The 24,370-nt window shown below is 50.4% G+C and overlaps 1 protein-coding gene across 16 annotated transcripts in view; it reads left to right on the top strand.

The window, feature by feature from the left end:
* The window catches only part of CTBP2 (C-terminal binding protein 2), a 162,403-nt gene that overhangs the window by 49,377 nt on the left and 88,656 nt on the right, over window positions 1-24,370 (top strand). For 12 of the 16 annotated variants that reach the window (XM_067024355.1, XM_067024345.1, XM_067024358.1 and 9 more), the window contains one exon: window positions 1,411-1,514. The exons of 3 other annotated variants lie outside the window; for them this stretch is intronic. The gene's annotated coding sequence lies outside the window, so the exon portion shown is untranslated. Of the gene's footprint in view, window positions 1-1,410; window positions 1,515-7,588; window positions 7,608-24,370 lie in introns of those variants that run through there. One more of the 16 variants, XM_067024348.1, reaches the window with a different exon arrangement.

Consider the following 24,370-nt stretch of genomic DNA (forward strand, 5'->3'; position numbering starts at 1 on the left):
TGTATGAGAGTTTGCTAGGCAAGCTCTCGCTGCCTCCAAAGGCTGGTTCCTTGGCAATAATAGATGCTTAGTCAACATGAAACTACTGTGTCATTAGAGGCTTGGAACTACTGAGAGCCCGTGCCCGTACTTCCTTCCTAGCATTTCAGAGGCTGGGATGTCCCTGTTCTCCTCATCCTCCTCCCTTGAATTGGGAAGTTTGGGGTGTAAGGTGGTGTGGAGGCACAGAGGGAGTGCATTACTTCTTGACTTTCGGTATTATGGTGACCCTGACCCCAGGGACCACCCTGTTCCTGCTGTGAACCCTTGTAATTGCGAAGTAGGAGTGGCTGGTGTCAGGACTTGGACCCTTCCTTACATTAGAGAGAACACAGGGGTACGGTTTTCTTTTGAATTGTTTGAAAAGTAGAGTGCAGCTGGGAAACTGGTTACAGTAATTTCATACATTAAAAAAATGTATTAATCAACTATTTGTATCCTGGCTGATTGTAAGGTGAGCTTGGGAAATGGTCAGGGTTGGCTGCAACAGTTCATTCTCACAGGACTTGAGAAAGGACCACCTTAAAACACAGACACGCCTGGTGATAGCAGCTCCAATATTGAAATCGCCTCTGTCCTTCATGGGAAAGGCACAGAAAAGATAACCTGGACACGCCTACCGCCCAGGTGTTTGCCTTTTCTGTCAGCCCCCGGGGAGGAGTGACTTCCTCGCCTGCCGCCTCTTACTGCTCTGTGTGCACAGGAAGTGGTTCAGATAATGTGGATGGTCCCATATATTTCCTCTTCGTTCCATGTATAGTAAAATAAATGTGAGTGCTGTTTAATGCATCACCTCATTTCATATTGCCTTTGCCACGAAAGTGCAATTTTATCGAACATTAGGATTGAATTCTTAACTGAGTAATCAATTTCAGTAGTAAGTTAAAGTGCCTGCTCTTAATGACAACTGCAACCGTTCTTCAGTTACAGTGGATTAACAGTTGTCAGCATTTATGCTAATAGCACTTGTAAACCGTGGGCTTCTAAATTCCATATTTCTCAAACAGTTGGTAAGACTTTTTGCTTGAAGATAATATGATAGTTTTGTCCCTTTGCTTGCTACTTGGAGATGCAAAGAAGTTAAATGACATTTTCACGGCGATGACACAATATCACCTTCTGGTTTTGCACACTTGGCTCCGTGTCAGAATAGATGGAAAGAGTTCATTTGTTCTGGTGCTCTACTGTTTAATTTGATCTGGTGTGTGACTAAAGCAAGACAAATAGTATTTTTAATGAAACCATTTAATAACCTCTGGTAGCTTAGAATCGAAGGCATTGGAAAAATGCAATTAAAGGATGGCTAGATGTAAACAACAGGGAAAAAAATCACTGCTTCAGCTTCACTGATCCAATTCATTTTGCTTTCAGGGTTTCATCGCCTTAAATGGTTTTGAACCAATGAAGCTGGATTCTCTTAAAAAGACGGACAGCCCATCGTGTGAACTATAGAGTTTGTGGACAAATTTATATTGGTGAGTTATTGTAAAAATATCTCCAGGTAAAAGTTCAGGTTTTTCAAAGTCCCCTTTGGAATGTGTTTTCAATTTGTTGATGACTGGATCGCTGGCAGCCTCTGGATGTTTCATCGGGTCGTCTAATAGCGGGATCATATTGATTGTCTTTCAATTAATTGCATCTGGTATTTTCATTTATCAAAAGCAAAATACATGTAATTAACTCTGAAGCAATATAGTTCAGTGTAAAGTGATGGTTGCTGCTGCCGCTGCTGCTATAGAGATAAGTCAGTGGAAATTACACCAGGAAACTCGAGTCAGGATGGAGCCGTGTTAGGACTTTTCGACATATTAATTACAAAGAATAAAAATGAATTGGGGAAACAGTCCACACCACCCCGAGTGGCTTGGGCAAAATGGTAGATGGACGTCTTTAAGGAGACAGCAGCTTGCTGATGACACATCTTTAATGAACTAAGATTTTTAGACTTACCAACCTCTAGGATGTCTTGAACATAGAATGGTTTTTTTTTCTGGTGGAATGGATTAGGGATGTGGGATGTGTGCTGAGGAGAGCCTTCAGTTGTCTGCTTATTTGGAGTATGGTTGGGAAAATACCAATGAATAGAGTTCAATCTTCCCTCCATAGCAAGGACTTTTGGGGGTCCTAAGTTAATTTCAACATGCCTTTAGCCATTTTCCACAAAACCTAGATCTTAGACTCTCAAAGTGGCAACTTCTCAGAAATGATTGATTTTTATCCTGTTGAAAAAAATGTTTTCTCCTTGAGCTGACAATGTCATCTTAAAGCCAGAAAAAGGAGTGTGAGCCAAGTTTCTCACTGTTCTTTCTGTCAACCTCCAGGCTTGTTCCCTGCAGTATTGAGTAGGACAGACCCTCAGGTTTGGAGAAAGGTCAAAGGCCCACAAGGAGTTTGTACAACAGGATTCCCTGCCTGAGAACCGGGGGCGGATTCCAGCACACAGGGTCTGGAATAAAGAATAACACAGAAAGAAATGTTGGCCTTAAAATGCAGCCTTAGGCACGGCTTTAGCCGGTGACCGCCAGGGGGGACAAACTGACCCTCAGTCTCAACCCAGCCAGTGGGTGTGGCCCGGGGAAGGGTCTCACTGCCTTTTCCCATGGAGGGGGGTCAGTTGCCAACACCGGGGCTGCTGCTCCGGACCTGGGCTCACGGAGCCCACTCCCCGGCAGGTCCCTCTGGGAGGCCTTATTTGTGACATGAGTAGCTGTACTGGGGTGGCCCCCATGAGCCCCCGCCTTGTAGAAACCCGGAAACCTTTCCCAAGAGTGATCTGAGAAGGCTGCCCGGCCAAAGGCCACAGCAGAGCATGAAGTTCACAGAGGGTTACTTATCAGAGACGACTCGTAATCTTTGAACAATTCTAAGAGTCTTTGTACGGGGGAGATGAGAAACTAGAAATATCAGTGAGCCTTCTTTTGGGGGTGGGACATGGGGGTACCTATTAGTCACGATGGCCACTGTCAACCGTCTACACTCAACTTTGCCTTTTAAGGCCAACATTTATTTCTTTTCTGGCTCTCACTCATTCTTCTAAAAGAAACCTTTTTTTTTTTTTTTTTTTTTTTTTTTTTAAGACCCTGTGTGCTGGAATCTGCCTGGGGTTCTCAGGCAGGGATGTGGTTGTACACGTTCTTTGTGGACCTGGGGTTGGTGGGGTGTTAATTCCAGGATTGGGTAACGGCACTGAAGATGTTTTCGGCGGGTCACAGTGATGGAAATCCGTCAGACCCCCGCGGGTGTCCAGTTCCATGTCCAAGCACTGCCAGTGCCCGATCCTCGAGTCTTTCACAGAAAGTCACCCGAGGTTCACCTGAGGGAGCATCTTGGCTGGGTAGCCAGAACTTGAGAGTGATGCTTAGTACATTTTGTAGACGCCACGGGGTTGGAAAACTATTTCTCTAAAGATAAGAATGTGGAAATGCACAGTATAAGGATGAGATGGACTTTTTAAATATCAAGAAATGGTTACATAACAGCATTTTCATTTGACTCAACCTAATAATGGAACCACTGAGGGATCCAGTTTATCGACGATCTCCATCTCAGAGAGAGGAACATTAACATTGCATAAACGCATCCAGTATCAGAACGAAATCGCAACACAATTCCCGATAGCAAATTTTTCCCTAGCGCCAAGCACGCTCACACAGTTGGCCTTGTACAGTGGTTCCCAGCACTCATCTCTTTGGGGCATAATTTGGGGTAGCAGGTTTTGATAGCACTCTGGAAGAGCTTGAGAAGCTCGGTGTGACTTTGGAGTTGGCCCTCATTAGAGCATGGCCACCGTGCCCGGAGGATGCCTCGTGGTGTCTGTGACCTCACCCACACTGACTGTGACCCCGATGGCCTGGCTGCTCCCCAGCCCTGGGCACCCTGCCAGTGGGTTAACCTTCGTCCCTGACCAGCCCCGTGTGCACTCACAGGGTGTGGTTCTCGCGTGTCCCAGAAGCACGTGTTAGTTCTTGGCTCTTCTCTGTGGCTTGTCACTGTGTCCGGTACCTTGTACCCCGCTCGTTGGGTGGCTACTCACTCAGCCCCAACTGCAGTCAATACCTAGCAACACAAGAGGGGTTTCTTGAATTGCCGCCAGAGCAGGGGACCACATGTGGATTGCAACCTGGTAGCTTACCTGTTGAGATCTCCTAGACAAACCCTTTTTAATGAAGGCAGAAGAGAAGGAAATAGACACAAACAGAATTCACGAAAAGTCACAGTCTTGGACCGGCAAACCTGTGTGGTGCTAGAACCATTTATACGTCATTTTTGTCCTCTCAGTATATTTGTGCGTGCCCTCATTTAAAAGCGTTATATTTTTTATCATTCTAGACCTGATAGTCTGGTTTGTGGTTTTTTTCTTTTCATAACTTCAAATCGGACATGTCAGCTTTCTCCCCCCGTGCAGAGAGGCTCATTTGGGCATCACTGATGAATGACTACATGCTACATTTAGATCTGTTGCATTTTGTTCTGCTTTTACTATCCATTCTGTACGTCATTGCTTGTCACAGCGAAAACCCAACATGCTCCGTGGTTCGCTGACTTCTGGAACCAGACTTAGTTCTCCGGTGGTTCAGATGGGTCATTGTTTTTCCTTGTGCCATTTTGTTATCAAGCATTAATATTTGTAGCGGTACCAGGTTACCTTGTAATTTTAACAAAAGCGTCAGGGAAAAATAAGTGCTTTTTGTCAAATGTCTACAGCGAAGTGGAAATACAAATCATAGCCCTTAGCTTTTATTCTGTAAAATGATGGTGGCGTAGCGGTGGCTGCGGTTTGTCAAAGACGTGACAGCGTATCCGGCTGCCTGCACCCAGAGAGGCTTGTGCACTACTTTATTTTGACAGATTGCGATAATGATGTGGAAGCTTGACCTGCCCCACAAAGCCCCAGGGAAGGGTGATCTGAGGTTCCCCTGGTGCTGGTGACTCAGAGGGGAGGGCCTTGGAAGGTCTGTTGTAGGGTCCAGGCTGCTCCGATCTGAGTGCGGCTTCAGTGGGCCAGTGGGGTTGGGTGCATTCATCTCTCTAGTCATTAGGGCCTCTGCCCTGTTTCTGCCAGCACAGCTTTCTTCCCCCCCGAAACAGAAGGGAAAGGATTGCTTTACTCCAGAAATAAATGCCTACGCCGTGCAGCGAGTCTGACTTCTGCCGCTTGGGCACTGGAGGGGGCTGGCTGTGGCCATGCTGGTCCTCGTGTTGTGGCCTCCAGGGTCCCCTTGAGTTCTTGGCCGGCCCTGGTCATCAGCCATCCACTGTTGGTGGAGCTTCAGCCCCTGCTCTCTGCGGAGAGGGGAGGAGGGGTCCCAGCTGGAGCTCTGGGTTCTTGGTTCTTGCTTGTGTTTGATTCATGAGCTGCAGATCCAAGTTCCTGTAGGAGCCCTTCCCTGGGAGGTGTTGATTCAGCCCTTGTCCCGTCCTCCAGGGAATTTCCAGATCCCGGCAGGGCTCCTGGGTGGGACCAGAGCCATCACCCACCTAGTCCCCTTGTTCTGTTTTCAAAGTCTGTCCCGGTCCCGGTCACATGGGGGTCAGGCCCCAGCCCCTACATTCTGGTGGGTCATGTTCTACTCTGCTGGTGCTGTCCCCACCTCCCAGCCCTCAGGACTGGTTCTAATCAACCAGGAGGCCAGGGAGGCCCGGAACTCTGTCATCCATGTGTCGGGAATAAGCCAGCCTGCCTGTACTTCCTGGGGTTCCCGGCCAGGGAGGGTCGATACCAAGCTGTGTTCCTGCTGGAGGGCTCTGCCTGGGAGGGATGGCTCCTTGCGGCCACCGGACAGCAGCGGAGCCACGGCCCCCTCTCCTGGTGAAGCAGGAGTTGGGTCAATAGTGGGCACGCCACACAGCGGTAACGCGCGGACTCGCTAGGTACGTGGCCCTCTCTTCCCAAGATCCTATAACCTTGGCTAAGATCCCTGTTTTACTAGTGAAGAACTTGATGTTGAGATCGTACGCCAGCGCATGGGGCCCGTGAGTAGACCTGGGGCCCGGACACCGACGGTGTGTCCCCGGGCTCAGGGTCCCCTTGGTCCCTGCTGAAACCCTGCAGCCCTGTGACTTGCTTTGCCAGTGTGCGGGACCCCTCTGTAGTGATGACTTTGTCGTGAAGACTTCTGGGGTCCTTGGCCTTCTGGGAAGTTCACGTTCTCATGTGCATGGTGGAGTCCACCCCTGCCTCAGGCGCTTGGTCCATGGGAAGGGGGGCTGACCATGGGCTGCTCCTTGTCCCCCAGGGGTGTGGCTGTGTGCAGGGAAAGCACCTCTAAGGCCAGCCACGATGGGAACCTGAACAGGCCCCCCACAGAAGCATTTCTGCCCCTGGCCTCCCAGTAGACAGAGGAACAGCAGCCCCAGGTTATGGGACTACTAGAGGCCATTGCCACTGGTCTGCTCCTTGTCACTTCGCTGGGACTTGGGGCGTGTGTGTGGGAGGAGTGGATGGAGGCGAGAGCCTGCCTGCGCGGGGTAGGGGCCAGGCATGTTGAAGGAAATGATGGTTCGTGTTTGCTGTAAGTTTCAGACTGAGGGTGTGCATGTCACTGTGTGAGTGGGCGGGGAAAGGAGCTTTCTCATTTAAAAATGTTTGGGTCTCAATCCAGCCTTCTGGGTGTGATTAATGGGAGAAGAAGAGCTTATTTCTTTGTATAAATATTTTTGTTTACCATTTGTATGTTAGTTACCGCTGCCTCTGTAACTACTGTTTCCAGAATGCATTGGGCCAATAACATCTTTTTAAAATATAATCTTACTTTTAGGTCATTTTGGTGATCATTCCATCCAGATTTTTGTGGAGGAACACAGCATCTCTCCAGGTTCAAGTGTAAATCTGGCATTACTTTCAACTTAGCCTCAAATTCCTCAGCTGCAAATGCTAAGGAAATACCCCACAGCTCAAGAAAGAGCCCACACGTGATGCGGAAAGAACCGGGGTACTTACAGAGTCCTTCATCATTTAATTTCTGGATCCTGATTTGGTGCATTTTCCAAAGTAAGGCTTTAGGAAATGTCTGAGGATTCAGTGGTCCTGGTGGAGGTTGTCCCCCAGGACCGTTGCCTGTGGCTTCCCCCTTCCCTGGCGTCCACCTAACAAGCAGCTCAACACATTTGCTTTATTGATTGATTGATTCCTTTATTTTTGGCAACCTTGGCAACTGTCACCTGGCCCGGCGCTGTTAAAAACAGTCTTCCTGGTTAACTGAACACATTTGCAATTCACTCTTTCTACGTAGCAATTAAGATAATTCCCCTTAAAAAAAAAAAAAGATAATTCTCTTAGTTAGACTCCTACCAGTTAAAGATAAATAGGAGGTTTAAAAAAGAAAATGCTTCGTAATTCATTGGTTTGTGTGTGTGCAGGCAGACTGGTAACAGACGAGAATGTCTGCCATGAGTGGACCCCAGTGCAAGGAGGTAAAATGGAACATTTTTTCTGTACTTCTCTTCAGCAGCAGCCCGAACAGTGACATTTATACATATTTCATAACGTGGTTTCTTTAGACAGAGGAAGCCAACAAATCAATTTCTCAGCGGTACACTGTTTAAAGGAAACAGCAACAACCTGTGGGGTAAGTTATAGAAGCTGTTAAAATTAATTACATTCGGCAAGAAGATAGAACGTTAGGGAAAAAATGCGAATGTGTGGGGGTGAGAAACGCAAGCCACCGATGAGTAGCGGTTCCGAACATCCGATCCCGGTTTTTAATTTCCATTTCTTCATATGTGTCTACTGATCAACTCCGGTGGCTCCCACCCGGGACCCTCCATCCCGTCTTTTCTCGAGGCTGGTGGATCAGATGTCCTCGTGAGCTTCCAGTCGGATCCGCTTAGAGCAGCTTTGATTTATCGGACAGTATTGTGCTGTCTTTTAATATAGGAGATTTGCAGCAAATGAGTTCGTGGCAAAGATATCTGGTTCCTGTGTCTTGTAACTCAACACCTGGTCTGTGGTCGCCTCCCTTCTTCTGGTTCGGCTATACATTGTTTAACTCAAAGGAAACCTTTGTTGGCCTCTGGGCAGGGTGTAACCTGCAACTCCTTGAAAAATTCAGCTGAAGCAGCGCACGGGGCAGTGATCCGTTTGGTCGGGTGCAGGGGCGGAGGGGGGGTGCTGTTTGCTGGGCAGTGCTTTCGTTCTGGATACCAGAGCCTCAAAACAGGCCTTCCCCCCTCTCAGGAGGAGCTTTGGGGCAATGCAGGTTTACTGGGTGCCCCTCGGTTCATCCAGTCACGGCCGCCTGCGTCCCGCCCCTTCTGCAGCCTGAAGACAGGCGTCCACAGCCCAGGGATGGAAATGTGCAAGAAGCATGGTGGGAGGCTGCGTGCTGGGTCCTGCAAGATGCTGACTCAGGATGCCCTTGGCCTCATCTGCGTCTCTTAATCAATATTGATAACCTACTGGGCTTGTCTTTGCTGGGTGCCCATCACTCCCCTAACACATTTGGGTCCTCACTCACGTTCACCGGTGCAAGGAGGGTCGCCCAGTCATTACAACACAGAAACCTAGGACTTCAGACTCTTTGATGACGCCGAGGCTTCTGACTCTATCGGGCGAAAGTAGACAAAGGTTTTGCAAGTGGACTCAGATTCAGGAGTAGTACTCTGTTAACATGGACTCTTCCAGAGTGATTGTCACAAGCTCTGCGAGGCAGAGGTCCTGTCCGATGCTCTCACGGTCTCCTTGATTTTCTGTACATGGTCCGCACGTTACAGACGCCACAGGACTCTTTCTTGAATGAATGAATCCCAGGCTGCAGAGGGACCAGGGAGGTGTGGGATGGCTGGACCTGTGCAGGAACCGTCCCAGCATCTGTCTGGAAGGAAGGCTTGATGCTGCGTCAGCTGGGAGTGTTTTCTGCTGACGGAAGGCAAACCAGCATGGTGCACTACCTATTTGGAGGAGGTGTATGTGCTCTGAAAGAATATGTCCATGTTCCCGAGCTTTCTGTGGCCGGAGAGCATGTCCCTGCCTCCCCTACTTGCAGGTGGGACACAGGTGGGGCGGGGTGTTTGAATTCTGTGTGACCTGGGGAGCCAGCTGCACTCTCCTGGCCTCGGGGTGCTGTGCTTGTGGTGGCTCCTGGGTGAGGGGGGGGTTGCGATTCAGCCGCCTTGATTGCATCTGAGCTGAGATTACAAGGACCTGGAGCCCCAGGTCCCTTGGGACTGAAGGACAGATGGAGTGTGTATCACATTCCGTCGTGGACCCGTCACAGTGGCTGCGTGCTTTGCCTGCCTTTGGAGATTTGGAAACTGGTATTTTGTGTATGCGTATCTGATGACCCCAGTCCCGTGTTTGTTAAAAACCCTAACTTTGAGAATATAGGACTCCTGGCCTTTCATAATTCAAACTCACTTCCACTTCCTAATTACAGCAGAAGATGACCTCTAAACCACGACACAGGGTTGCAGCTTCCTCTAGGAAAGAGGGTTCTTACTGATTTGTACCCTGATCTCCCACAGGCTTCAGTGGCAGAACTGCAGAGGCCTGTTGAAGGCTGGAAAGCCTTCTGCTTGCGTGTTTAAATAGAGCGGAGTGATGCGGCCTTAGACTTGGCTGGGAAACCGCCCTGCTCTCTAGTCTGAGATTGCATCATAACAGGCATCGCTCCAGAGCCCCGTGGCTTTGGCACCGCCTTCTTGGTTTTTGTTTTTGTTGTTTTAAAATAAATTTATTTATTTTATTTATTTATTTTTGGCTGCGTTGGGTCTTTGTTGCTGCACACGGGCTTTCTCTAGTTGTGGCGAGCGGGCGCTACTCTCGTTGCGGTGTGAGGGCTTCTCACAGTGGTGGCTTCTCTTGTTGCTGAGCATGGGCTCTAGGCGCGCGGGCTTCGGTAGTTGTGGCACACGGGCTCAGAAGTTGTGGCTCGCGGGCTCTGGAGCGCAGGCTCGGTAGTTGTGGTGCACGGGCTTAGCTGCTCCGCGGCATGTGCGATCTTCCCGGTGTCCCCTGCATTGTCAGGCGGATTCTTAACCACTGCGCCACCAGGGAAGCCCACCTCCGTCTTGTTTTGCCAAGGCCAAGACCTGGCAGTGGGCTTGGTGATGGGTGGAGGGTCCTGAAGGCGGTGCCAGGAAATGCCTGCAGGGCGTCCTGGGCCACCTCTCATGGCGTCAACCTTGGGCAAACTAAACCCCTCTGCACTTAGGGCCTCAGAATCCCTCTCTGTCAAATGGGGGTGAATAGTAAGTAGTACTAAATCTCAGAGTAGCGGGGGTTCAGTGAAACAGTCGTTGAGGGGGACTTGGCGAGTTCCTGGTACGTTGTAAGGGCTTAACAGAGAATGACCACCATCATTATCATCATCCTATTAAGAGCATCAGTAAATGAGATAGTCATTCATTCGCTTAGCTCGGAGGGGAGCCCTGGTGACCTGCCCACGGCTGGAGGAGCTTGGAGCACAGAGTGTATCTCTCCAAGGAGGCACCTGTAGTCTGGCTGATACGAACCTTGAGATGGAAGATGACTAGAACTCTAGACTTCCTTGTTCATGGCAGTTCTGTCATGTTTTCCTCCTGGGATGTTGGAAGTGGAACCCATCTCCTTGCCCACCAACCCGGTAATGATGTTTCTTTGTCAAGGAAGGAAGGTTTAGGGTTCCCTGAGGCCTTTCGCACACGTTGCACTTGTTGAGTTTGAGCTCTTCATCTCATGAGGGTGAGCTGATCCGAGCCACAGCGGCGCCGAGGTGCTGGTGGCAGGGAACTGTGCCCAGGTGTGACTGGCTACCTGGATACCTGTCTAATGATGTGTGTCCTTCTCTGGGAGAGAGAAGAGAGAGAGAGAGCCTGTCAGTGGCTCAGGTCTCTGCAATTTGCCTGAACGTTGAGTGTGACCTGCAGGGCTGAGGCCGACGCGGCCTGACCCTCCCCAGCGGTGAGCGGGCCAGCCGTGGAGAGGGGCAAGCACATGGGGCTTTATCCTGAGAGCAGCGCTGGGAGAGGCCAGTTAGCACGGCTACTTCACAGGAAAGGCTGTTAGATTTGTTAGATTCAGGTCACCGGGTTTGGACTCCTGCATTTTATGGCAAAGTCTAAAAATGCAGATTTGTAACAACCAATGTTAATGAATTCAGACTGTTTGAATTTCACACTGAATAATGGCTGGAATTATCAGAGCCAGGGGCTTATGAGATCCTTGGATCGGTGTAATCTTTTCTCAAGATTCAGTGGATAGATAGCATGATGTAATATCACATTACTTTTATTAACAGGCCTGGCCATAAAAGAAACACACTTATTAGGATAGGAGAATTTAGTAAAAATAGTAGTAATAACAAGACAATTTGGAATGTGTAATCTGTCCAGTAAATTTCAAGATGCCACATCTCATTTAAAATGCAGTGCTGTGCCCATAGATGTTGAACGCAATACCTCTGTACCCTAGGGCTTCCTGGGTTTTTTTAACATTAAAAATATTCTATTTAAATGCAGATTTTGATTTGCAATCTAGGAAGAGAAGTATAGGAAGAAGGACAACTGCATCTTTTAAATCAATTTTGGTTTCATGGTTTCTTATTCTGCCTTTCTCGTCCCCACCTTCTCCTCCCCCAAAGGGTGGTCTCTAAACATACAGGTTAGGAAAATGCACAACGTTTCAGAGGATAATAGCATTGTTATAGCCTTGTCTGTCTTAGAATTTTCCTCCACACACATCCCACCACCCCAAGCTGAAGAAACACAAAGGGCTCCAGATTTCCTCACAGGGCAGAAGCTTGAGAATTTCTCTCTCTCCCCCTCTCTTTTTTTCCCCCAGTATGTATGTATGTATGTATGTAACGTATGTGTTTATTTATTTAGCTAGCTAGCTGCTTCAGGCCTTAGTTGTGGCAGGTGGGATCTTCGCTGTGGTGCGTGGGCTTAGTTGCTTTGTGGCATGTGGGATCTTAGTTCCCCGACCAGGGATCGAACCCCCACCCCCTGCAGTGGAAGCACGGAGTCTTAACCACTGGACCGCCAGGGAAGTCCTGAGAATTTCTCTCTTTAAATTGAGCTAATTCACAGGAAATGAACCCATATCCAAGAATACACATTTGTGGTAGTTAAACTATTTTCCTTTTAGAATTTATTGCTGCTAATTCTGTGTGTGCGCGCATGGGTATTTATTCCCCCTGAATTCTGTCCTTCCATTGCTTTTCCACGTGCATGTCAAGTACCTTACCTGGAAAACTAATGGAACAGCCATATTGCAGGGCACAGTTGTCAGGAAGATGTCAGGGCTTCCCTTCTGAGCGCGGAAGTGACTCGTTTGATGTTGAGCTTCAGTTACCAAAGAAATGGATTTATAGCTTTTGACATTCTACTCTTAGAATTAATTAGGTGGCTAATCATTATAAATACCATTTTCTTTTGCTGTTTTCTCCATTTAATAGAGCATCTCCTGCTATACGCACTTGTCAGTTTCAGACTGAGAGTTGTGTTTTGGCTTTTATGCTCTGTCAAGGGAAAATGAAAATAAATTCTTTATAATATGCTAATGGATCTATTTGGGAATTTTTAGACACAGACAACATCTGTGCTTGCCAGTAACACACTTCATAGCTTCCGATCTTCAACATAAGAAAATGTTTTCACTGTATGTGACCTTGCTGAGACCTGCTGTGTCTGTCCTCCCTAGGGCTTGGCCGTGTGAAATTTGGGGACCTTTCCTTGGGACCTGAGGCCATGTAGAGGATGGCCAGCTGTAGTCTTGTGCCCCCGTCTCCACCCCAGCCTAGAGCAGACTGGCTGGAGTGAGGGGTTCAGAGCAAGTGACCTTGGGCTTGGGCAGTCCTCAGAACCCTCTGTCTTCCTTGGAAATGCCACCTTCTCTGGTAGCAGGGCACCGTCGTGTTTTCCCTTAGGCAGTGATTTTGGCAACTCGAGAGCTTTTTTTCTTGCAAACCTGTAGCCAGGAAGTGTCCTGTCTTTTCCTGTTGGGCCTGAGGGTTCCCTTTACAAGTCAACGCCTGGCAAAGGAGAGTTTCCCCAGCAGTTGGTGGGAACGCTCCAGGCTGACTTGGGGGAGGGAGGAGGTGCCTTCAGCGTGCCCGGGTGTTGGGCTTGTGTCACAGGCCTTCCTTGGCCGTGGGGCACAGAGTTGAAAAGCCCAGAGTGGTCCAGCATTTGCCCTCAAAGGGAAGCCAGGTGAGCCGAGCGTTCTGAGCTTTCCCCTCCCTCCTGGGCACACAGCCTCATTCGGTCTCATATGTGTGGCCAGTCCTGTAAAGTCCGGGGGGGGGAATCTTTATTTATTCTTATTATTTTAATAGATAATGGAGGTTAATTGCCTTCTCTTGGCTCCTGGCAGGAGCAGAGGTGGGGTTTGAACCCAGGTCTGGGTTCGACCTGCACACCCAGCCCGTCGTGCACCGTCCCCATCTCCCAAAACTGTTTGGACGTTGGGTGTAAATGTGGCTTGCTGTTGAGTGCTGATTTGATGGCTGTCCTCTCACTGTAGACTCCTAAGTCTGTTTACAAACAAACATCTAAGAGAAGGCTTCCCGACCCAGATGCTCCCAGGCAGGTGAGCTTGTTGCGTTCTGTGTGTGGGGTCCAGAGCTCCATTCCCCCAAGGGCCCAGCAGTGGGCTGGCCCCAGACCAGTACAAGCCTCTTGGACTTGGCAGTAGCCAAGCCCCCGGGCTGGACCACTGCAGGGAGGGGAGCTCAAACCCCAGAATGTCTGTCTGTCCTGTTTTTGTCTCTCTGTTCAGCAGAAGCAGCCTCCACGCTGGCTCGCTGGCACCGTGAGGACGAGGTTGGGGTCTGGGCAAGTCAGGGGAGAGGAATGAACGGCGGGGCCTTCTCCCCTCCCCCCCTCGGGAGCCCGGCCCTCCGATTCCCCAGCTCCCGGCCTTGCTGCAGGCTGCTGACACCACAAAGCCTCCGGCCAAGTGATGTATTAAGGGCCGGCCATGCCCTGGACACTGCTCAGTGCTGTTATCCTGCTGCTATCACTAATTCTCAGCCTCCGGGGATGGCGTGTGTGTAGGTGTCATCATTACAAACCCGGGTAGAAGCGGGCTGTGCACTCTGAGGTGATCTGCCCAAGGTCCCACAGGCCATTCCCTGGGCTGAGCACCTCCTGCTTCACACGTGCCCACTGACCGGCCGCTGAGAAGTCACAGTGCATAGCAAGTCCTTCACGAGTGGTGGTTCGTGACTGTTGGCCTCTCTTCCCTTCTGTTTGAACCTAGACCCTTTGGCCAAAGGTAATCGCTGCAGAGGGGTAGTCGTTGAGTCTGTCGCTGAGTTACCAGCACCCGTGACCTATTCATCTCTGGCTGAACTTGTACACTCAGGCGCACTTAGATACACACACACATGCACACACTCCTACACACATGCACACATAAATGCACGCACTGCTACATGCGCACACTCAACGCACACACGTGTACACACACACACACTCCTGCATACGCACACGAGGTGGGGGTGGGGTGTGGACCCCGTGTGGCATGTGTGCCCTGGGGGCGCCTGCGTCTGGACCGGGTGAGGGGTTTCTCGGACCCCGTCCTCCTGGGTGCTCGCCTTGGCTGCCTCTCGGGGCTGGCTCGGATGAGGGCGGACTCTTAGCCCCCATGGTGGAGAGCGGAGGGCTTGGGCAAACAGTCCTCCGTCTTCGCTGTTGGCTGAAATGTTGACAGAAACGGAGTTGGGGGATAATTAGACGGTGCTGCTTCTTTCTCTGCTTTTCCCAGGTGGACAAGTAGGGGCAGTTTAATTTGAGACCCAGTAAATTTTATAATTGGATTTAAAAGAGGAAAACGTGTGAACCTGGCACGCACATGACCTTCCCCACCGCGGCGATAGGAGCCTCTCATCGAGTATCTGGATCGGGTGGTTTTATGATGCCAACGTTAGCACTGGGCACACACGTAATCTAGAGTCAGCAGGTTCATACACTACGATCTCATTAAAGTCTCGGGCAAAAGCTGCAAACATTAATTGGAGGCCTGTAATAGTTCAGAATGTGGGCCAGCTTATGGTCATATAAATTATATGAAGAGAAGACAGTTTTATATACTGAGAGGGGGAAAACGGGTTTACTTTAATGAGAAGAGATAGAAATGTAGAGCTATTTTTCCATTACAGATGCACTTGAAAGTGTTTGGACTTAGTTGATGAATAGAGTTAATTCTCTGCCACAGTTCCAGTAATTCATGTTGCACAGTTTAATGACTTCTAGATAAAAACAGGATTGAAATGTTAATTTCTCTGAAGAAATTGGGGCACCCTTGTATATCAGACTTTCCCCCTATTAAACCACTAGTTAATTTCCCTAAACAAGTCTCCTGGAGATATTTCATGCTATGTAGACTTTTATATTTCTTACCTGAGTTAGCTTACCGTCTTTCTCTAAGCCATGATGTACATGTGACTGTCTTAAATGTTCTAACATCTGGGGATTTGGTCTCTTTTCCTGAGATCTGTGTGTAGGTGTGTGTCCCAACTTTCGCTCACGGAGCAGTTAGTGGCGCGGCTGGGAAACGTAACGTGAACTTGGAGCGTGTTGAGAGACTCGCCCTAGGAGGCTGCTCTCATCCTCCGGTCACCAAAGCCCCTTGCTTTCTCAGCTTCTGCTTCAACTGCGCTGAGCTGTGGGTCAGGCACGGGGTCAGATCCTCTCCTTTGAACGCACTTTTTTCAGGACAGCATCCCCCCGGCCCCGCGTACCTGACTCCATGTGTGGCCGGGAGCTCACACTTGCCCCTTCTCTGCTCTGCTCACTGGTTGCACTTGGTCGATTCCCTTCTCTTACCCCCACTTGTCCCTTTTCACCAGCCGCCTTCACATCAGCCATGTCTCTTCTGTCTCACGTTGTGGACAATTAACTTGTGTACCATCGACCCCAGCCATTCCTAAGCATTCCTGTTCCTTCGAAGTCTCAGAAACTTCAGTTTAGGATTCCTTTAAGGGAGTTACTCAGCTTTGGGTGCTGTTGACATTTGGGACCCGTCACTTCCTTGTTGGGGGGTGTCGTGTGTTGGGGGATAAATGTGGCACCCCTGGCCTCCACCCATCAGGGACCAGTGAGCACCCTTCCTCCCCGCCCCAGTGCAGCAGCCGAAGTGTGTCCGGTGTGTCGCCCAGTGTGCCTTCGGTGTAAGTGTCCCCACTTGGGGTCACTGGCGTTGGGGGTGCCTGTCTCCTCCGTGCCCGTCGTCACACTACACTCGAATCACGTGGGTGCGGCGCCTGGAGCAGCCTGGAAATCGCCCTATAGCCAGTTCTGCACCTTCTGGGAGACACACGGCCTGCACACCTGTGTTGCCTGGCGCTCGCTTCCTTGTAGCCTGTTGGTCCTGGTGGCGGCGGCGGCGGCTTCAGCACTGGAGGGGGCCCCGCGCTGAGATGCAGTCCCGCCTCCCGCTAAGCCCCTCAGACTCACGCGGGTGTTCGCGCGTGCATCCGACAGACAGATTTGTCACCTTGTCACGGTGACGTTTCAGGATGGCCTCCCTGCTCACGTGCCATTGACTCCGGGCCATCTGAAATTGGGCCAAAGCATCCCTCAGACTGAACTGAAGGAGCCTTATCGGCACCAGGCATAACTTACCGCCTGCTTTTCCCTGTTTCTTTAACTTTTAATTGAGACCATTTAGTTACCACCCCTGCTGCTAGGAATCTGGGGACAATTAGGAAAGTCCCATCTGTCCTTTGAACCACGTTATGTTGCCTTTTCCTCACTGTCTCCGGAAGACGGCGGGTTTGAACGGCACTGTCTTTGCTTCCCACTGCATGGTCGTTATCTCACTTGAATGAGTTACGGCAACTCTTTAATTCATTCTTCTCTCCGTCGCCGGCTTTGAGACGATTTAGTTGAATCAGACGCCTGGTTTTCCTATGCAAAGCGGTGCCTCCACCGATGCTATAGGTGGATTTTAAAGATTGCATCTAGAGAGGAGCGCCTTCGCTGCCTGTCCCTGAGCTGCTTGGCATGGGCCCCTGTTTACCATTTCAGAACAAAGATTGGAAACGGCAGATGCCATGGGCTTTACCAGTCTTTCCCCGAGGCGAGGAATTATCTGTCCAGTAATATTAGGTCAGTGAATTCCTACCCAGCTGTGTGTCTGGAAGAAGGGAGGGGGCAGGGCAGCCTGGGTGCTGGTCAGGAAGGACATTTATAAATCTATAGATGGGCTAAACAGGCCACTCTCCTGCTTTGCTGTTTGAGTTTGAATTAAAGGGTCACGAGTGGGAGGTGTATCGTGCGATCACTTTAACCAATTTGCTTTCTAATGTGGAGAATCTGCCTAAAATAAGACCCGCGGCTGTGGTTGTCCATAGACAGAGGATGGATCCAACACGCTCGGACCAGAGCAGCACGCGGGGTGGCAGAGGACACCGGGGCCTGCGTGGCTTTGGTGAGAACTCCGTCACTGAGCTTGTCTGCTGTTTTTCTCCTGGGCCCCGGGGTCCCTGTGGATGTCACCTCAGAGCACAGGACACAGTGAAGGTTTGTTTCTCCCAAATCTTAGGGTGTTTTTAACCCGGTACTAGGGGTGTCCGGTGCTTGCTGAGAAAGCAGGCCAGGTGATGATGGCTCTGACTTGTAGGTTTTTCCAGGAAAAGGCAGGAGCAGGGACACCGAGGCAGGTAAGAGCTGGCCAGCTCGGGTCCAGCAGTCCCTGGGCGCAGGGTTCACGCAGCGTCGCCAAGTTCTGGGCACCGGTCATGCCCCACCCAGAGGTCCGAGCCGGGCAGGGGTAGAGGCCGCGGGCCGCCCTTAAACCTCAGGACCAGGGGCTGCCGCCGCGCCTCTGCGGGAGCTGGCCCGCGTTCCTGTTGTCTCCGCCGCTGCTTTGGTGAGCATCTCACTGAGTGTCAGTCTAGTGTGTGAACGTGGGTGTTTTTCAAGCATCCTGGCTCCTAAACACAGGCCAGCACCCTCATCTGGCGTGTGATGGGAGAAACCGGTCTGCTCCAGTCTGTTCCAGTGTGGACTTGTCCGGAGGCTGGCACCTGCTGGTGGTGTCACCACCTCTGCTCTCCTCCAAGGCCACCCAGGGACCTGACTCGACTTCAGAATTAAACCCAGTGGGACAAGACTCTGTCGTGTGTGTGTGTGTGTGTGTGTGTGTGTGTGTGTGTGTGTGTGTCTGTCTGTCTGTCTGTCTGTCTGTGTCTGTCTGTCTAGGCAGGTGGGCGTGTCCATGTCCGTTGTGTCCATGGGAGAAATGGTAATAAGACACCATCAGATATTGTGAGTATGAAGTGATTAGAGTCTTCAGATGTGGAAACCAGTGTCGCCTTCCAAAAATTGAATGCGTGCCCTTTGACCTACTAATCTCCCTTCCCCACCCAGTGCCAGAAAAGCTTTAATACACCAAGATATTCCGCCGTCGTGGTGTTATTTGATGGCAAAAAGACAGATGCCTCTAGCACCCAACAGTGGGAAAATAGCTCATTCTTTTTAAAATGATGCTTTCACAGTTTGAAATAACATAAGTAGAAGGCTTGTCTTAAAGTGGAAAGATCCAATATTGAATGTACATTTATGAATAAAGCCAGAGAAATATTCATGGGGGAATCTGATAATGAATATTTTATAGTGCTTATCTTTAGTTGGTAGAATTTGGGTATTTTTTCCCCCCATTCTCCCATCACTCCAATCAATGTTCTGTAATGCATGTATGTTGATATTTTTTTTTTTTTTTTTTTAAAGTAGGGAATATTTGCTGGTCATCTTGATGTTTCCAGAAGGGTCAAATGCTTAACGAAGAGGGAAGAAATGCAGTACAAGATTTATAAAAGCAAACCTAATTGTTCTAACTCAAGATAACGTCATTGTCCTTTCTCCTTGCTTTTCCTAAAAATATGCACATGTGTGTGTGAACACACAAGGGTTTTTCTGTTGGCTTACCGAAAAGAATCCTGCTATCCCTGTATTCCCATTTGATACAGCAGACTGTGCACAGGCGAATCCAGTATTTCCCTGTGATTGTCTTTGGGCACATGTGTGGACACAGGATTCTATGTCAGTGGGTCTGTGTACTTGCTTTGTTTTTAGGTTTTCGTAAACACCCCCCCACCCCCGGCGCCATTTTTATCTTTCTTGGCAGAACAACGTATGCTAGTGTCCAGCTGCCCTTCGGTCACTGTGTGCCTTTGGAAAAATAGCTGAACCTCTCTGTGCCTCAGTTTCCCCTTAAAAACAGGGCAGTAGTGCCTATCGATCGGCTTGTAAGGACTCAGTGAGCTAACGCTTGTACGTTGGGTGAACCAGCGCCTGGACGCCTAGTGATTGATCCCAGTAGCAACCTGCTGGCTTTGTTGGTGCTGTCACTCTCTTCATCTTCCCAGTGGTTTCAGCAACCGGTATCAGTCCACATTCTCCCCATGTTTATAATCACATACACACATATAATGCTTTAAAAGCATAGAATTCAGTTCATAATACATATTCTTTGCATTTAATGGCCCCAATACATCAGCCAAACCCTATACCTCTCCTCAGAGCCTTTCACAGATTCTCTCTTTAAAGAAAAATCCCGTTTCCGTCGCACCTGTTCCTTCCTTCCCAGCCCCACCTCACTGCACCCTGCCCACACAAGCAGATGCTCCTGTCTGTAGCAACCACAGCTTTGGTTGTCATCTGCAAGGACTGTGGCATTGGAACTGCCCCCCGGAGCCAGGTGTCCCAGCAGTGGAGAAATGCAGAAGTGGCCCCGGGGACAAAATGAGCGCCAACTTATATGGGGGTGAGGGTGAGGGTCTCGTGAAAACGGAACCAGCAGAGGCCAAGGTGAGAATCCTCCTACGACTCCATCCCACCCGTAATGCGGTTCCTCTGAGCAGCTGATTGCAAGTCGTGATTTCTTTTATTGAGAAGGCATTTATTAAGTGCCTGCTGTATGCGTGGGATGGAGCTAGGATGGCAGGAAATGATGTGTAGATCCATTTAGGAGGCAGCCTGGCTTCAGCCTGGTTCAAACCACTGGTTTCCTTCTGTTCTCCTCTTCCCTGAAGGTTTACAGTTTCTCTCTATTCCCTTGGGCATGGTGGGCCCGCCAGGAGCTGTGCCTGGTCCACACACTGTGTAGATTCGGGAATGGGAAGCAACAGAAATGGTGACTGGGACGGTTCTAGCGAGACCTTCGGGGTGGGTGACTTGGGGCTCTAGGCTGACGAAATTGTCATTTAATAACCCTGGGTTGACTCTTCCCCACTGGAGTCAGGCTTTCCCTGGTCAGGCTGTTGCTTTTCAAGTTCACCACATTTGGTCAGATTTTTTGGGGAATAATTTCGCTGATTCCATCAGGCATTTCTGTTGCCCTGATTTAAAAATATTTTTTGCGTCAACTTTCTGATAGGTTGGAATCTCTGGTTGTTTAAAAACAAAATCTCGTTAGTCGTGTTTGCTTTTTCACAAGAGTATTGGAAAGGAAAACAATTTTTATTCTGGTCTAACATGTGTTGTCAAGCGCAACTATCTCAAAGTTAAAAAGAGAATGTTTAGGGCTTCCCTGGTGGCGCAGTGGTTGAGAATCCGCCTGCCGATGCAGGAGACACGGGTTCGTGCCCTGGTCCGGGAGGATCCCACATGCCACGGAGCAACTAAGCCCGTGAGCCATGGCCGCCAGGCCTGTGCGTCCGGAGCCTGTGCTCCGCAACGGGAGAGGCCACAACAGTGAGAGGCCCGCGTACCACAAAAAAAAAAAAAAAAAAAAAAAAAAAAAAGAGAATGTTTAGCAGCACATTATCAGGCTCAGAAATCTTCTGTGTAGGGCTCGGCTTCTTTGGGGACACACATGATAAATATGCTTTGCGAGAGCCGTTATTCATATTCTGTTGCATATTTGGGGGGAAGAAATTAGAGTGTGGCCTTCGGGTCTCTCATACCAATTTTATATCTCAGGACCCAAACGGATGAACCCCGGCTAGAGTAAAAGGCACATTTGATAGGCTACAAAATTCAAATGTGTTCTCTACAGACTCGGTCGCACATCCGTTCAAAAATCGTGTGTCTCTCTTCATACTTTTTAAACATTGTGTGTATGTGTATGCACACACGCGTGTGTGTTCTAGGCTTTGTGTGTACCGATCACAAGCTGTCGCCGAACTTGTGCTCTAGACGACGGCGCACCCTTGATGACTGTCTTCCTGCAAGGTTGTGCATCAGGCTTGGAATAGGCCCGTCTCGGACGGGGTAGTCGCTTCGGTGGGGCTGTTGAGAGGGGCCTCCGGGGAGGGAGCTGAGAGTGGGTTGGTGGGAGACAGCGGCCTCATGAAGATCTGCTCGAAGGGCCTCCGGGCAGAGCCCCTGGGGCAACAACCAGTGTGGCCGTGGCTGCGGCTGCAGCGCGGGGACAGCAGGGCGCCATGAGCGCGTTGGCCATCACACAGGGTCTGCTCTTGACCTTCGAGGTAGTGGTTTCAAGGACAGTGTGATAAGGTCAGATTTCAGTTCTGAAAAAAGATCCACTCCCCACCCCAAAAAAGAAAGGCCACTGGGTGTCTCTGGAAAACGGTTTGGAAAGAGGCAAGAATAGATACAAGGAGACCACGTAAGTGGGCCCGTATGGTTGTGGATCCATATAGTTATTAAGATGACTCATTTTAGCCAAGAGTGTCTGCGTTGACTTGGAGGAGTAGGTTTTCCTAAGGTTTCCCGCTGGAGGATAACGTGTCCCCGGAATAACTTTTGACGTTTTGGGGCCCTGATTTCAGGAGTAAAGCTACCAGCTCTGCCTGGAGTGTGAGATGGAATTGTCTCTGGTTAATGGGATCTTTAAAACAGCAGAATCCCCACTGAACACTTTCTGTAACTGCTGGTGCACACGGGGTAGCTCCCCTGCCCTGTGTGTGTCCGCAGAGCTTTCTTTCATTGTCGTTAAAGAACGTGCGTATGGGAAGAGGTGGGAGGCTGCTGTAATGACTTTGTCTTCACCGTCTTTTCTCAGCTGCTTAAATTGCTGTCGGGCCGGTAGGAATCTCAGACGAGGGAGTTTGCTCTGATCTAATTATGCTGTTAGTAAAAACGTTGACGCCTTTTCTCCACTTTCTCTCTTAACCACTGAAATTTTAAAACTTTATCTGGGCAGCTGTTTGCAATCTGCCTGTTTCCTCCTTACGTATTGGTGTCCTGGCTGGGGGGATGGAAGGTGACTTATGTCCTGGTCCTGGTGGCCAGGAGCCCCGGGATTCCGGAGCAGCTCCACATCAGGTCACCTTTGGGTTTTGCCTCGCAAGCTGTTGCTAGGGAGAGGGCTTAGTGTGCATGGAGCCTGGGGAATGTTCAAGGGCAAGTGCACTTTGGCGAAGATTTGCAGATTTGCTGACGTGGCGAAGTCAGAGCTCTCTCTGGGCATGTGTGTCCAGCACCTGCAGTAACAGGTGGCAGTAATGGTTGGAGAAGCCGGCACCTCTGGGGGTAGATTGGGGGCAGCAGTGGGGCGGTGTTCTGGGCATCACGAGGTGCCTTGGCGGGAAGGAGCCCTTATGGTCAGCAAGGCAAGGCTGAAGGAGGCAAGGCAACAGGGAGGGGCAGGCATGAGGGCATTGCTTCTTGGGGGTGGGGGGAGCAGGTCAGGACCTGCCCTGTGGCCTCCCACCCTCTGCCAGTGAACAAAGGACGGAAACGGGGAGAGGGTTGTGGGTGCTTCTGAGAACCCCAGTGGCCTGGGAGATCCTGCCAGAGTGGGGTCACCATCACGGGCCCCCAAGACAGAGGTTGTGTGGACATTGGGTTGGGGAGGTGGCTTCAGGGTACCAACCACTCCCCGCAGTGCCCTCCCTTCCGGGAGGGGAGGAGAAGGGGGAGGGGAGGGGTGGGGCAGGGCTGGGCCAATAGGGCTGCAGGAACACACCCTCAGGCCAGGCTCTTATTCATTAGTCATCTTTCCAAGCTGGAGGCTTGGAGGAGTCTGCGATGGGCCTCTGATGTTTCCCCAAGAGTCTCTTCTGTCTCATCCCACATGTCTGGAGACTCCTTTTGATCCAGAGTCAAATCGAGAGCTTTTTTCTGAGCGATTGGGTATTTGCTTGCTGGCCCCAGTGGTCTTACATCTATGTTTTTGGTGTCAGATGGAAATCTTTAATTCTACGGTGAAATACTCGTCTAACTTTACTGGTGCTAGTTTTAGCTAATTTTCTTTATTAAATGGTGTTCAGCATCATCCCCCGGGATGCAGGGGTGACGGGGTGTCCCTGCCCTCCTGGATCACATCCTTACGGAATGGTGGGGATGGCCACCGAGGGAGATGTTCTGTGCCCTGGGTCCCAGGCAGGCACCCCCCCCCCCCCCCCCCCATGTGGGTCAGAGGAAGGAACACACAAATCCTGTTCTCTGGGCTCTGGGAAGCCCTCTCCCAGAGAAACAGCTTCTGAGCTGGGTTTTCTACCAGCAAGACCATGAAGAGTAGAAGGTAATGCTGAAGCCGGCTGGCCTCGTCCTTTGAAAACCGGCCGAAGGAAGATCACCGTGGACGCTTTGCCTGGCCACTGCGATCAAGTCTCTGGGGAGAGGCAAAATTAGCTGAAGATGTTACCTGAGGCAAGAGGTGTATTAAGTTTTTATAAGGATTGATTGAATGATGGAAAGTCAAGGTTAGTTTCAGGAAAAGTTTTCTCTGTGGAAGCTACTGACAGTTTTCTGTCCTCTCCAGAGAGTGACCAGTTGGGCTGAATTTACACGGGGAGGATGTCAGTTAGCTGTGAGGAACGTGGGATTTTTAAGAGGCGGCGTTGCCCGGGGCCTGTGAACTGCTGTCCAGGGTCAGCCCACCGGCTGTAGCTGGGAGCCTGGCCAGGCCTTGCCCCTGGGCCACCAGGGAGGACATGTTAAGCTCTGGGACCCTCACATCCTGCCTTGAGCCTCAGCCTTTCCATTGGGCTGGCGCTGGCTTTCCCTCTGGCCATGCGGAATCATCCCTGCCCAGCCGCGTTTGAGCGTTTGAGCGGGGAGGGAGGGTCGGTGAATTCTTGAGCCTTCTCATGCCCAGGGCCTCCCACACCACCTCGAGCTGAAGCCAGAGACCGGACCAGTGGTTGTGGGTCCAGAGACCACCTGAGGGGCAGTGCAGGCCTGGGGTTTGGATGTTTCGCAGTCCGGTTACTGGTGGGCAGGTTCCTGGGAGCAGCCTCAGTTCAGACAGAAGACAGGCAGGGAGCAGACGGACAGCCCTTTCTGCTCCCTTCCTCCAGGCTTTCTTCGAGCCCTGCGGTTCACTTGAGGTCACTGAACCCCAGAATGCAGATGGCACAGTGGGGAGGCCTCTCCTGCCTTTGTCTTAGCCCATCACCTCCGCGATGACAGCCCGCGGTGGGACAGCTGGAGAACGGGATCCTGGGACCCTCGTTCCCTCTGAATCTACCTGTCTTTCCACCTAAAGCCCCTGACA

This window comes from Kogia breviceps, chromosome 2, assembly GCF_026419965.1.
Source record: "Kogia breviceps isolate mKogBre1 chromosome 2, mKogBre1 haplotype 1, whole genome shotgun sequence".
Lineage (NCBI taxonomy): Eukaryota > Metazoa > Chordata > Mammalia > Artiodactyla > Physeteridae > Kogia > Kogia breviceps.